The following is a 14,179-nucleotide window of genomic DNA, read 5'->3' as shown; positions in this document are numbered from 1 at the left end:
CGCTTTTGTTCTTTAACTCTCCTTGATACACAAGCGTGCACGTGCATGCACTAAACCAGCTCACAACTGTCTTGTGGAACATTTATCCTTGCTCGCAAATTCAAGCTGTTACTTCCCCTGTTAGATAAACCATTACGCTAACCAGGCGTTTCTTATGTTGTTCCTCAACTTCAGGTTTATGCGCATGCAGGAGCATGCGTATAAACCAGTTTGCGGCACGCTTTCACAGCTAGCGAAGCGAGAGTATCAGCGTGTTTAGAGCAGCTATTAATGCGCGAATGAATGCCATCAAAGTTCGCAGCTCATTTGTAAGCCAAGCTCGTGTTCTTGTGCTCTATAGTTAGGAGCTGTTATACCACGGGATAACTAAAACCATTATAACGCACGAAGAGGCAAGGCTGAAGCACAAGCTCTGCGGATTGCTTCTCCACCCCTGTTGCTTTGACAGGCAGCACTCCTAGAACGCGTGCACTGAATAATTGATATTTTTTCACGCCCAGTACCTCCCAGGGACGTCCTCGGGGCGTATCTTAACGTAATGGTCTAGATTGAATTTTAAAAAGTGGTGTTTCACAAAAGAGCACTTCATAGGCACTGTCCTCAACTGTCACTTACACCTGCTTGTACAGCCTGCCAAGTCATCTGCAATTGTACCGATGATCAGCAGACCGATGGCAATCATTGAGGAACTAGTGACTGAGAACAACCGAAACGACAGTCTCACCTTTAGCGGAAAATTATATAAAGAGCTCTCATTGTCATGCGCTGTCCAAATAGCAAGCTTTTAAACTGCATAAAGTCTCTGCTGTAGTATGGCCTTCTGATTAGCATGCATGAAATCATTGACGTCAATAGCAACTCTAGCGACACCACCAGTACACCTGATACGAATAGCGTGAACACCCGTAACAAGTCTATCATTAATGCAGCCTGTTACCATCGATCAGTTATCCATTTGTGTTCCGAAAGAATTCTCCATCCTATAGGAGGGCGTATACATCTCTCCCTAACCACGACTCTCATGATATTTTCAAACGCGAAATCTACCGATTCGGAAAAGCAGCGCACATGCACAATAAACATAAACGGATACAGCCTTTGACAAAGCTTTACGCTTGAATGAGCACACACGAAAATTAAGAAGAATGCAGGCGTGAGTGCACGTTATGCAATACAAAAGAGCAGTGTTTACCAGACTACAAACAGTGCGCGCATAGCAATCCACAACAGCCGAGAACAAAGATGCCGCAACGGCCGTTGGTGAACAATGCAAGCAGCCCCAATTTACCTCGGCCGTGATGATCGATAAATCACACGGCGGCGAACCAGTATACGCGGCAAGAGGCTCCATCATGCGCTGCCAACTCTACATCTTCGTTCAGACCGGCCACCATATTTCCGGCCTCATCACTACTCTTCTCGCCCCTTTTTCACTCTCGCTCCTAATTCGATTACATTGCGCAGATGACCACATCCGCCCACGCCCGGCACACCCTTAACCGCGGCACGTGCTCCGAGCTGCGCGCTGTAGAAGCGCCTTGAAGCCGGCGAGCGTCGGCGAGCATGATGATGCTGTAGGCAAGACGGGAAGGGTGTTCCGGACTCCGCTGAATCCGTACGAGTTAGCGTCGACCTAGAGTTGTGCATGCAGAGAAGCATGACTGTAGGGTCCTAAATGAACCTTTATAAGGGCACTTATCGCCTTTGCTGAAGGAAAAATAGCAGGGGAAGGGGGGAGTCGAGTCAAAGGAACAGCTTTGAAAAACGCCGACTGTTAGGAGATGCCGACAACAAAGATGTGCGAGGCAACTCGCGATCATGGCATGGAGAGAGAGAGACGCGAAATAAAGGCAAAATGGTTGTAGAGCACCCAGTTTGCTGCTCTACAAGGGGGTGGAAATGGGAGCTAAAGAATAGAGAAGAAAAAAAAGAGGAATGACATAACAACTAATACGCTCGCATGCTCAGCAGCCTCCAACACGTATTACAAGAAGGTTTTGAGCGGTGAACTGTCATGGAGTTAGAATCGAAATTTGAGCACAGTATTCGTTCTATAGCATCAATCTTCCTCCGACAAAAGCACGAAGGTATTAATTTAAAAATAATGCTGTCCTTCATAGGCGCGATGTGTCTTGAAGCTGGACACGCTTCGCAAGTGTTGTTCTAGTCAAGTCACAAAACAGAACAATGATTTGAAGGTGCAATAATAAGCGTTCGTTCAATTTCTTAGGATATTCTCAACGCAGTATTTTTGAGCAGCAGCTCAAGGAAGCTCCCCTTGAGTAATTCGCGGCTGCGAAATCTCTCCCAGTTGCCACAACTTAGCTTAGATCACTGAGTGAACTCTGCACTTGAGAGCTTTAGCACTGTTGCGCATACGTTTCTAAAATTTTTTCAGTGTTTTCAACCATGCAAGCTGTCCAAGCGCTGACAGTGTAGCTGCAGCGTCATGTCAATTTATTTCGTCCATGGCAATAGCGGAAAATGATGCGCTTCTAGTTAACACTAGGTTAACACGGCGTCTGGTGTCAATTACACTTCGTGGACTTAACTGTAGCGCTAACCTACAATGTTTTCATAGGTTTCATGAGCCACGGTTATCTTAAAACGTATCCTCGGTAGCGAAAAAGGAAGAACTTGACTCTTATTTCTAACACGTAAATTATTCCTCTAATAGTTATATATATCTTGCTGCCCGATGTGTAAATGACGTGCTACGCGCTGAACGAAGAAAGTTTATCATCAGCATAATCAAACAGAAAACGCTTATCGCGTTTTCCCTCAAGCTTTTCTCGACAAAAGAAACGCAATTGCTCATGGATGTAGCTCATGGATGTAGCTCATGGATGTAGATCATGGATGTAGCTCATGGATGAAATAGTGCAGCAACCAAAGGAACTCGGTGCCATCACTAAACCTTGCGTAATAATGAAACGGTGTATAGAACGCTTCAATAAATTATCGTTCCTCCTTCTCCCTACGGCAACCACTCATAATTTGGGCGACCCAGTCTTTCAGATCGGAAATAGTATATTGAATATTAGAAAGAGTGTATTGATGAATGACCGACATAATCCAAACCATGCTGCCACTCACACTCTGTTTGCAACGGTGTCGGGAAGTCCAGCATGTTTCCCCTAACAGATCTATAGACATATTACCTGCAGCTGAATATATCACAACAACTACTTGTGACTCATTGTCTTAAAAAAAGCAGCAGATCATTTAGAGTCGCAAACACAGACGCACATAAACACCAGTATCAAAGAACTATATTTTCTGTTAGTTAAATACACATAAAACCATGAACTGTGACACCAACTGCATACATAGACAAAATACTTTTTATTTCACTATTGCATTTGAGCGGTTGTTTTTGAGAACGTTAGATTGCGCTCCCACGTTTGGTCACTGCATTTACTTGAATAAACAGGTGCATCCCCTGCAATAAAAGAAAACACAGCCACCACTTTAAGGACAAATCGGAACATTTGGGTGCGTGTGGATGAAAAGTAGAGCGACAGCTTTAGAGAGATAAAAGAAGATTTATGAGCGATAAGGTGATGTAGCGTGTCTAATTAAAAAAAAAGAACGGAGACGACATCTCGAATATCTCCTGTTAGTGAGTTGCCCAAAGTTTAGTGGACCTCTAGCGGCGGCACATAAAAGCGATAAACGGGAACGACGAGTAAGAAACTGCAGCAAATATAACTAAATGGAACCGGTCTGTCCAAGTTGGCAGAAAACATGAACAAATCTGTGGTGCTATTCTGCAGAAAGAAGTGAAAACAACGTTTCGGTCGAGCTTGGTGTGCTCAGCCCATCACAGACACCGCCTCGGCTGCGGTCGTTAAAACGCTTCCAGTTACACCGACTTTTGTAATATCCTGATAGCCTCCCAAAGTCGTAAATAACCCGGACACAATAAAATGGCTGTTATTCCCACTTTATTTCTTCTTCGGTAGCCTACAGAGGTACGGACACACACTATTAAACTAGTTCGAGATATTTGGTTTTATCTCGGGCACCATTTGAAAGCAAATATTGACCTAGTATCACGTCCCCTTATCTTGCGGTCTCATCCGTAAACAACAACACTGTACGCATTCACGTCGGTTCGGGTGAGAGGCTTCTATAGCGTGGTCCCTGAAACAGCTGGAGTCAATTCCATGCACGAGAGTGGATACACAATATCACCGTCTACTCACAAGGACTAGCCGATTTATACGGTTTATGCGTTGTTATACGATAACCAAATCCACTTTACAGGTACTGCCGCATTTTTTTAACACGTTGCAGCTCGTCGCAACATTTCGGCACAACATTTCGGTATGGATCACCGACACAAAGTAGGAACAATATCATGCAACACCAATGCCTTCTTTCAGTCATTTATTCCTCGGACGTCACAAGATTGGAACCGCCTTCTCGGACTGACCGCCGCAATCGAAGACAACCATCAGTTTCGTGCAGCACTAGCTAACATTGTATGATTAGGGCCCATGTATGTTTGTACTTATCTGCTTACTACTTTTGTTGCTGCTTTTTAGTTTTTTGTATAACCTTGTAACCCACTCCCCTCTGAAATGCCTGTAGGCCTTGAGGGTACAAATAAATAAAAAATAAAATAAAATAAAACGTTGTGAGGTTGTCCTTTACAACACCTATACAAGCCAAGGACCACTACTTTTATTGCTAAGTTCATTGTGTACACGTTACCATCGCACAGGGCTGGGCTGCCATAATCTGTGTAACCCCAGCCAACGGCTCTGGTAACCCTGTAGAAGAAAACGGTGAAAGCCTTACAGGTAAACTGGAACTCTTTATTGTTTACATATAAAGTGTTTAATGCTGCAAGTACGCAGCCTTCTACGCATTCACTCACCGTTTTGATAGATGGTCTAACACGTTACCTCCGCCGAAATATAGGTTATAAAGGGTGGGCAACTTCCGTTGACGGTCGTGGAGAGGCTGTAGGTGTTTCCTGACCGATACAACAGCCAACAGCGATGACAAATGTCAAAGCTTCTCGCAGAGAGAGCGACCTTAACAAATGTTCACTTTGGAAGGCAGCTTTGCATATACGACATTCTCTTTGAAGAAGAATGGCAATTTGGGCTACTTGGTTTGAATTCATGGTAATAAGGATGCAGCGCGAGCACGAATGTGCTAGAAGAAACAGACGAAAGTCAAGGCACAGAAAGCAAAGAGGACAACACAGCGCTCGTGTTGTCCTCTTTGCTTTCCGTGCCTCGACTTTCGTCTGTTTCTTCCAGCACATTCGTGCTCGCGCTGCCGCCATTATTACCATGACAGTCTCTTTGGTTCAAGCTTATTCATTATTTTTTCATGTACAAAAAAACGCGTTACGTAATACATACAGAGTCAGGAGGTCCCAAAGTACGAGACTGTCAGGGTGATGAGCCTTTTGACTGCAGAACATGGTGCTATCAGACACCGTGGCGTGAATTCACAAGTAGGAGAATCGCGTGCAATGAGTTTCATTTTTCATTGTTTTCTTTAGTATTTATAATCATGGCTCTCTAATAAAAACACTTCATCACCATTGTGTGCCGCCTGGATATTTTGGGTTTAGTTATGTTATGGCTTGTGTTATTGCCTACGTTAACGTAGCTCATCTCGTACCGTGTACATTACTGATCATGAAGCAGAGGGCGCTTTCAGCCACCCTTATTATCACCTTATTTTAAACGGCCAGTGCGCTTAACATTAAGATGTAAAACGATCTGTGCGGCGCATGTGTATTGGTGCTAATTTATTGCCCACCCTCCCCACTGCACGTGGCAACCTGTAATAGCCTAACCGCACGGATATCTATCGGCAGGGGAGCAGTCAAAAAGACCACACTAAGGAGGAGGAATAAGCGTTTAGGCCGAAGGCCACAATGCATCGATTGCTGCTAAGTGACGTTACGGCTTGGCGCATTACGATGTTCACTGTAAGCTGGTTCCGGCTTGGTTATGTATGATATACGCACGTAGTTACAATGTGGTCGCATATTTTATCTCATGCAGTCTTGCACATGGCAGTTCACACCTGAAATGACAGCTGAACTACGAGTTCACTGTTTGGTTTACCCTTACTTCTCAGAGAATAGTCCGATACAGAATCATCTTGCTAGTCGGCACCTTATCGTGAAGTACACCGAGAATTTACAGTATGGTCATGTTTTCCTTCTCATCTTGCTTGCTCCTCCCCTTAGTGCAGGGTAGGAAACCGCATGCCACAATTCTGCTTGACCTTCCCTGACTCTCGCTCGATATATATATATATATATATATATATATATATATATATATATATATATATGGGAAAGAAGTGTATACCTAAGAGCTCATTTTTCCGTGTTTTAACACAATATTAATGAGGTCTAACAGACAGTAATGCCAAGGAATGTACAGGGGAAGTTATTAGAACCAATGGAATGTAAATAAGAAGAAAGAGAAGTGGATGAAAAAATAACCAGCCGTGAGCACTTTTCTTTCTTCTTATTTACATTCAATTGGTTCTAACAACCTCCCCTGTACATTCCTTGGCATTACTGTCTGTTAGATTTCATATATATATATATATATATATATATGAACGTGTGAAAAGGACTATTACTTCCATCATTTTGGCAGGAAAGTCTGCCTTCGTCAGGGCATACCCTGACGAAAGCAGGTCCTCCTGAACATTTTCGTGCGTTCGTCCTTCGTTCCTGAACGTATATATATATATATATATATATATATATATATATATATATATATATATATATATATATATATATATGTATATATATATATATATATATATATATAATGGTCGTAACTTGGGCATTGATGGTCATTCTATGCGAAGGTGATAACCGTTCGTATAAGCCACATCTTTCACTACAATCGGCGCGTTTTACTGCAAACCCCGCCCCTCTTCTCATCCGTGTACTTCGATCATGAGCGGAGATCGGCTAAGGGGCATCATTGGCCCGAGGTGCATCACGCCTCTCACGACACGGATCGTTCAAACGCTCTCTGCAAGTAATGACCCTGCAAGAGCACTTATTCACTAGCCATTAAGTACAACCACCCTCGTGTTCCTAATGACGGGTCCTTCACTTTAGGATCAATCGGAAGATGTTTGCGAAACCACCTTGGGCCTCTTGCTATGAGTACCTACAAACAAAACTAGAACACGAGAGTATGCCGGCGACCGGCAGAGAAGAAAATACTAGAAGACATCAAAACATTCCCCACTCACGACACCGATGTGTATCGTCGGAATGAGGATGAGCTTTGCCGGGACCACGCTAGAGTAATTTGTGGACACCAAGTGTGCAACTGCCTGTTTCCGTGGATGTGTTAGCCAAATGTTTGTGGATATAATTGGGAGGTAGTTGCGAAGCGTGCCCTATAAGACCTGTCGACGTGCAGTGATGTTCGAGGTAGCTAAGCTTGCCTTTTTGTCCGGTTACATTGCGTCTGGCACTCATATTAAGACTCGTCCTTCCATCAGTGGAAAAAAAAATATATGAAGCGTGCGCTCATTTCAGGTAAAAACAACCCCACTGTTTTTTTTTTATGTCCTCGTTAAAAGCAAGTAAAAATTGTCAGTTGTTTCGTGGACCGCGAGATTAGCTACTGCTGTATTAGGACGAGTGCAGAAGCATTTGGTAACAATGGTCACGTGAGCGGCATGAGCGGGGAGGCTCCACATATTCTATCGTGCCATAATTGACGAAACAGTAAAATGAACTTTGAAGACTTCCTATTGAAAGAATGCTATATCCTCTACGTACACTGCTGGATGAAAGCTAATTCTCACGTCTTCGACGCAAAAGCTGCCAGTTTTTTTTATATACAGCAACATTTCAGTTTCGATGCCATATATAGCGAGGAACACTTGTCCCGTATAGAAAATTCAGTGCCCCCTATAATACTGATCCACCCACTAAAGATTGTGTAGCCAGTCCGATCATATACTGTTATTGTCGAAAAACGTTGCTATGCGCCTCTTTTCAAGGCAGATATATGTAAGCATGGTCTTACATATATCTGCCTTGCCGGTCTGTCTTGAGTGAGCCTCGGAACAGCCTTTCACAGGTGTACTTACATTAACAGCGGGAAAACCCTTGTGATGCCACCCTCATGCGGCAGCTGTGTTGCTCATTATGAATAGGTAAAGAAAAAAATATATACGCTGCTTTCAGAGCTACGCCTTCTGAGGTTTTTATACCTATCGTGAAGCGAGCCACGTTTGATAGTCGTGGTGGTAATTTTTTTAACGTAACTGTCAACGCACAGGCATGATGCCGAACGAGATTCCAGTCCGATAGGAAGTTTGCGCATTTCAAGCAAGCCGCTCCGGGTAGAGAAAATGGCAGCGTATATTCGCACTATAAGGATGGGCGAGTCTGTCATGTTATGCGAGTCGTGTAAGCTCGTGTAATGCGAGTCTGTCAAGGCACAGACTTTCCGAGCCTCACTACCATCCGTATCATGCGACTTTCCCTCGCTGACCAGTCGTCTTGTTTTAGCGTCCTTAATTACTTGAGGCTTTGCCAGTTTACCATCGCGCCTGTCAAAGTACCCGTTCCAGTCTGGGAGGTAGAAAACGGCACAAGACTCTCCACATGACGGTGATAAGTGACGAGTTTTCCTACGGGTGGTATCCATACCTTTTGTGCACAGTTGTGAATGCGTCGGTTATTGCTGGGCATAGATCGCTATTTGGAAATTACCCTTTATTCCACCTTTATTAGATAGATTTACTTCACTCAAATAAAATAGAAAGCAAGCAGAAAAAGGAATCTGAATGATGATAATACACGCGGTCTTTCCTATTTAACCTATTCACACAAAGTGATGAATATTGTGATGACATTACTGGTGTAATCAAAGTTACAGTTCCTATTATTCCAGCAGCTGTAATTATTGATTTGTGGGGTTTAACGTCCCAAAACCACCATATGATTATGAGAGGCGCCGTAGTGGAGGGCTCCGGAAATTTCGACCACCTGGGGTTCTTTGACGTGCACCAAAATCTTAGCATACGGGCCTACAACATTTCCGCCTCCATCGGAAATGCAGCCGCAGCAGCCAGCAGCTGTAATTACAAACGGGGACATAAAATTAAGGACGCTGATAGAGCACAGACAAACTTAGCTGAATCAAGTGACTCAAGAAAGTTTTTAAAACTTGCAATCATATGTTCTGAATAATCAAACTTCAAAAATGCAGTCAACATTAATAATTTTATTCAAGAGTTCAGAAAACTTCAGTCAAAAGCCACTCAGAAAAGTATAAATATTTTCCATGTTTCAAATTATGTGTGCTGTTTGTCACACCCTTGCATCTGTGGGTGCAATCAAAAAGGTGTAGAAACCCCGGGCACAATATACCTCATACGTGAGCAGAATATTATTTGGGTAAGCCCAATCTATGTTTATCTATATGCCACCATCACTAAGCTACGTGTTATTGTCTCGCAATCCGATTCTCTTGTCTTTTTTAGATGCGGAGCATCTAATACTCGAGGCTTGTAGTGCGGCGCCGTCCGCAAGCTTCCTCCTCCTTCTTCCACCATCTGTGCATCCCTTCCTCCTCTACACACCGCGCGCGCTTCACCCCTCCACCATCTGTGCACCCTTCCTCCTCTACACACCGCGTGCGCTTCTCCTCTTCACGAACATTCGCTAGCTGTATAATGTAGCGCGCATGCGCCGTCACGCTTCGAGAACATCGGCAGCTGACGCGCGCGCATGCGCCGTCGCGCTTCGAGAACATCGGCAGCTGACGCGCGCGCATGCACCGTTGCGCTTCTCCCCCTTCTCGAACATTCGACAGCTGACAGTGCATGTGCCGTCACGCTGTATATATACTCAAGGTCGGCGCTCGCTCGCTCAGTTGCCGCTCGTCGGTTGGTTTGTACGGCGCGTCGACGTCCAAGGTCGCGGTGAAATGAATTCCAACGAATCCACAAACACAATGATCGACGTCCCTTCGACCAGCGCCGCCCTTTCGCATACGTGTGTACGTGTTCACTCATTTAACACCCCCTCCTACAACCACGTTAACCAATTTAGCCATCGACCCAAGTAAGTCGCAATTTACCACCCCATTTCACAACCACGTTAACCAATTTAGCCATCGACCCAAGTAAGTCGCACTTTAACACCGCGTTAACCAATTATATGCTCCGCATCCTCCTCAGTGTTCCCCCGAGGGAAGCTGCGGGCAATTTTTTTAGCCATGTGCTTTGGCAGATTATTATTCCTGGCTTAAAGTTATTATTAATAAACTTAGAGATACTATTCCTGGCTTCCGGCCCCGATCACAGCTCGCACACTGATTAAGTGCGCGCTGCTAAACACAAAGAATTAAAAAAATCTAAATGGATCTCTTAGAAGTCGGTAGTGCAGCACCTACTCAACAGCAAATTTGCACTTTAAAATAGCAAAAAAAAGCTTCTTCGTTCCCTCGTCATCAATCTTTCTTACAAATTTGGTTGTTAAAAACGGGTTACGCAGTAACAACTATGGTGTTATTGCCGTTAGTACCGGTTTTGCAGTTACCCACTGGTTTTTTTACTTCAAGAGAGTGAAAATCTTTCGCCATACAGAGCGTCAGTGTTCGGGTTTGTTCACGAGCCTATGCTTGTTTCTGCGTCGTTGTTACCAATATTCATTTCGCATATTTTTTCATTACAACGAAAAGCTTACCGGTCGGCGAGTCTAATTACGGAATGATGAAGTGGAAAACGCAGCGAAACGTTCGTAATCATAATTTTTCTACCTGCAAGTAGAGGGCGCCCTCTCGATCTTCACGTAACTTCATTCCGGGGAACGCGGCACTGCAGAGACGTGTCTTAGCGCCCCGGGAGCGCGATTAGGCATTCAGTGCGGTTGACCAGGCATCCTCTGTTTGTACCGGATGTTGATCGCCTAAAGACGGCTGCGGGCTCCTCACTTACCTTGCCGACAATGTTTGAATAAAGGCAGTGTGGGACTCAGTTTTGTCTTTTATGTTTTTTGTCGATAACTAGGCTTACTTGGTTGATGACGGTGGTACACGCACTCGAGATCCAACTCAACGAGAAGAGGGGCAAAATACGACGACGGTGTTCACCCTTGTAATTGAATCAGAGCCGTTTAGCGACGAGAAAGTCCACCGGTCGGTGAGCCACCCAAAACAGGCGGGCTATTCAAATAGAGGCGAAGCCGCGCTTGGCAGCTGTATCGAAGAACAGGGAAACGCAAAAGAAGACAGTGAGGACACGAAAGAAACGTGGAATTAACAGTCACAAACACGGTAGAGTGAGTCAACTGAATGAAAAATGGGTTTTATTAGACATAATTACAGATCACGTGTAGAAAATATTTGGACCTGTAGCCTACGTGGTGCACGTAGTACCTACACTCTAAGCCGAAATTCGGCAAAGTTGGACTAACTGCAGTCGTTAAACCAATGGACGAACGGTTCGTCCAACAGGGACTAAATGTGTGACAATGCGTGTCTTGCGCAAACACCCGGCAATGAAGGGACCAACGGGGAAGGCAACTGCGCCGCGATCACCTCCTGTCGATGCTGCACTGCAATGCTCGGCGTGGTCGGCGATCATGAAAACAAGTTAAATAGGCTATACGCCACTGTGAAAGTGAAAGTGCACACAGCAAGTGCCCTCGCGTTTCCACCATGCCGGCACGGGCGAGCCGAAGCCAAGTGAAAGTCTCCGCAAACACGGGCAATGCCGAGAACTCGCTTTAATGTGCTGAATAAGTTATAACTACGGTGAAAACTAACAATGTTAATAAAGGTAAGCTGTTCATCAGCGGTCGTGTACCCACACAGTGATCACAAGTTCAAAGCGATATATAGGAAAAGTAGGCTTCGTACGTCATCGGTATCAAGCGGGTGGCCGGTGTGAGTGCATTGCCGGCACAAGCGAAGGAAGCGTCGCGTACAAGTTCTCAAAAATAGTAGCTCAGGCAAACTTATGTCTTTTTATCCATGCGACAATCGTTATCAAAAATCCAACGTGTAGGCGATCGCGGATACGACTCAGCGAACATGGGGCACTTACCTATTGTTCATTTGGGACTATAAAATAACGACGACGAAAATTTCACGCGAGCCGCATGTTGCGATCGCCGGCGGTCGTTTAGCCGTACTCGTCGTAAGCCTAGCGACGCCGTCGGCAAGCCGACACGGTATGGCATCGGCGGGGCGCCTGCGGCTGCTTCGCCGGCTTTCCCGCACAAGCGCCACTGCTATGTTTGTGTTTGCCGACTCGTGCGCCAGCACTGCGAACGCTGGTTCGGCCGACATGATCGAATACCAGCTGATAATTCGTATTCTCGGGCTGGAGTCATGTTGAAGATTAGATGGATCCATATTAAAAGATCGATGCGCATCGGTGCTACGAATAAGCCCATGTAAATTTTCGCGTTACGGTGTCAATATTTATTGTTTTCTTCAGCCGAGTAAAAGTCGCCCACTGGCACTAGATAGGAGGTCAAAATACTGTGCTATATATACCCGAGAGTCTGTTCTGTGTAGTACAGCGCGGGCAGTCAGTGTTTGCGGTGTTTTACTTTGAAATAATAGTGCGTATGTATGTGTGTGTGTGTTGCATGAATAACATACTATGATCTTCAGTGCTGATTAAATTGGAATAAACATAAAATATACTGCACAAACGCAGTGTCGCAATTTTTTTTTGCCATTGGTTCAGACGGTTCAACTGTTAGTCCCGCTGGAGCATTCTACTGGGGCCAACATTTAAACCAAGTGGATTAAGTGCTTGGGGTAACAGTTGAGCCCTTGCAGTTACTCCCGCAGTTAGTCCAAAATTGGTTCAAAATCTGTGGCAGCGCATTTAGACCCCTAAAGGACCAATGGCATACCCCACTTTAGTCTTTTTCGGCTTAGAGTGTAGTGTCCTCCAGCACGCCGCGGTATACACTGTCGCTAGAAAAATCCATTAGCTGCCGTGCTTACGTAATGAGCGAATCATGTGTTCTCTGTCGGCTAGTAGTGGATGTTTCTTAAGCGAAAGTATTTCAATGAACACCGGGAAAACAATGGCAATGAACTGCTAGTAATGGCAGCGATTGGCAGCGAAGAATTAGCCACCGGGTCTTGTGAAGCTCTGTCGCTAGGGCTATACAGTACATTTCGACGAGTCGGTGACAAGTCGCTCTCTGTTCAGGCCTCATATTTGGACACAGACGTGAGTGCGGGTTAAACAATAAAGCTATGCAATCTCTTTACATATCTATATAGTACGACAAGGCTACACTGTGACCTTTGGCTACGGTATTTTTTTAATATGATCGTGCATGCTTCAATTACCGTCTACTCCTCAATCTCGTTCTATCTTATTTCTGTACTCACTGCCACTATAGGATAGCCTTTACTGAGTGCTAACATTCCTCAGGTCTCTGACATCTGTCAGCAGAACGTAATTTTAGCGCGCGCACACATGTTTTAAATGCTAAACAAAGAAACAAAGGGCGGCAAAACGACATAGCGAGAAGGAAAGATGAAAGCTCAGGTCTACCTGACCTTTGTACTCGAGGAATGATTAACCTCCAGGGTGAGTGAATGGGCCCGGCAAAGATGTTGAGCTGTGAGAATAGCGAGACCATTTATTATCGGGCCAACCACCGAGTGACCAGACGGCCAGTGAATTTCTCAAAACTATAGTGCGCCAAGACGCGGAGTACCTCTCGCTAATATAGTCGGTTCCGTTTTACTGAGGCCCGATTGAGTGCGCATGCACGGCAACGATGACAGCGTACAGCGGCGCAGACCTCCTGAGGCGCTGCTAAACGAGTGCCCTTTTCAAATCGCTACAAATTTTAGTCAACCAGTTTTGAATACTTGCTACATACGGAGAAGAACGGTGGGAACGCGAGTGCGGATGGTGCAGGAAGTTGACTAATGTGGCGCGTTCTGCTTGTGGGTGCGTCATGCTAAACAAGCGAATGGTGCAAGAACATTTCTGGAAGGGCAAAGGACGGAATCAGGACCACTTTGGATTGGGTCTGTTGGTGCATGTCGGAATATCTTAGTAGGGTCGAGCAAAAAATCATGGTAAAAGAAATTTTACACAAGGATATGCCAGCGCATGTAAACGTGATTCGCTTTACGGAAAACAAGTCAGTATTACGTCTGAG

General features: G+C 44.9%; 1 long non-coding RNA gene across 1 annotated transcript in view; it reads right to left on the bottom strand.

Moving 5' to 3' along the window:
• Positions 1–3,326: 3,326 nt before the first annotated feature.
• Positions 3,327–14,179, bottom strand: part of LOC142765727 (uncharacterized) — a 327,820-nt gene continuing 316,967 nt past the window's right edge. Inside the window, exon 4 of the long non-coding RNA XR_012884374.1 lies at positions 3,327–3,442. This is a non-coding gene — a long non-coding RNA (uncharacterized LOC142765727). The remainder of the gene's footprint in view (positions 3,443–14,179) is intronic.

This window comes from Rhipicephalus microplus, chromosome 6 (assembly GCF_043290135.1).
Source record: "Rhipicephalus microplus isolate Deutch F79 chromosome 6, USDA_Rmic, whole genome shotgun sequence".
Lineage (NCBI taxonomy): Eukaryota > Metazoa > Arthropoda > Arachnida > Ixodida > Ixodidae > Rhipicephalus > Rhipicephalus microplus.
This window is presented reverse-complemented; position numbering and strand designations above follow the sequence as displayed.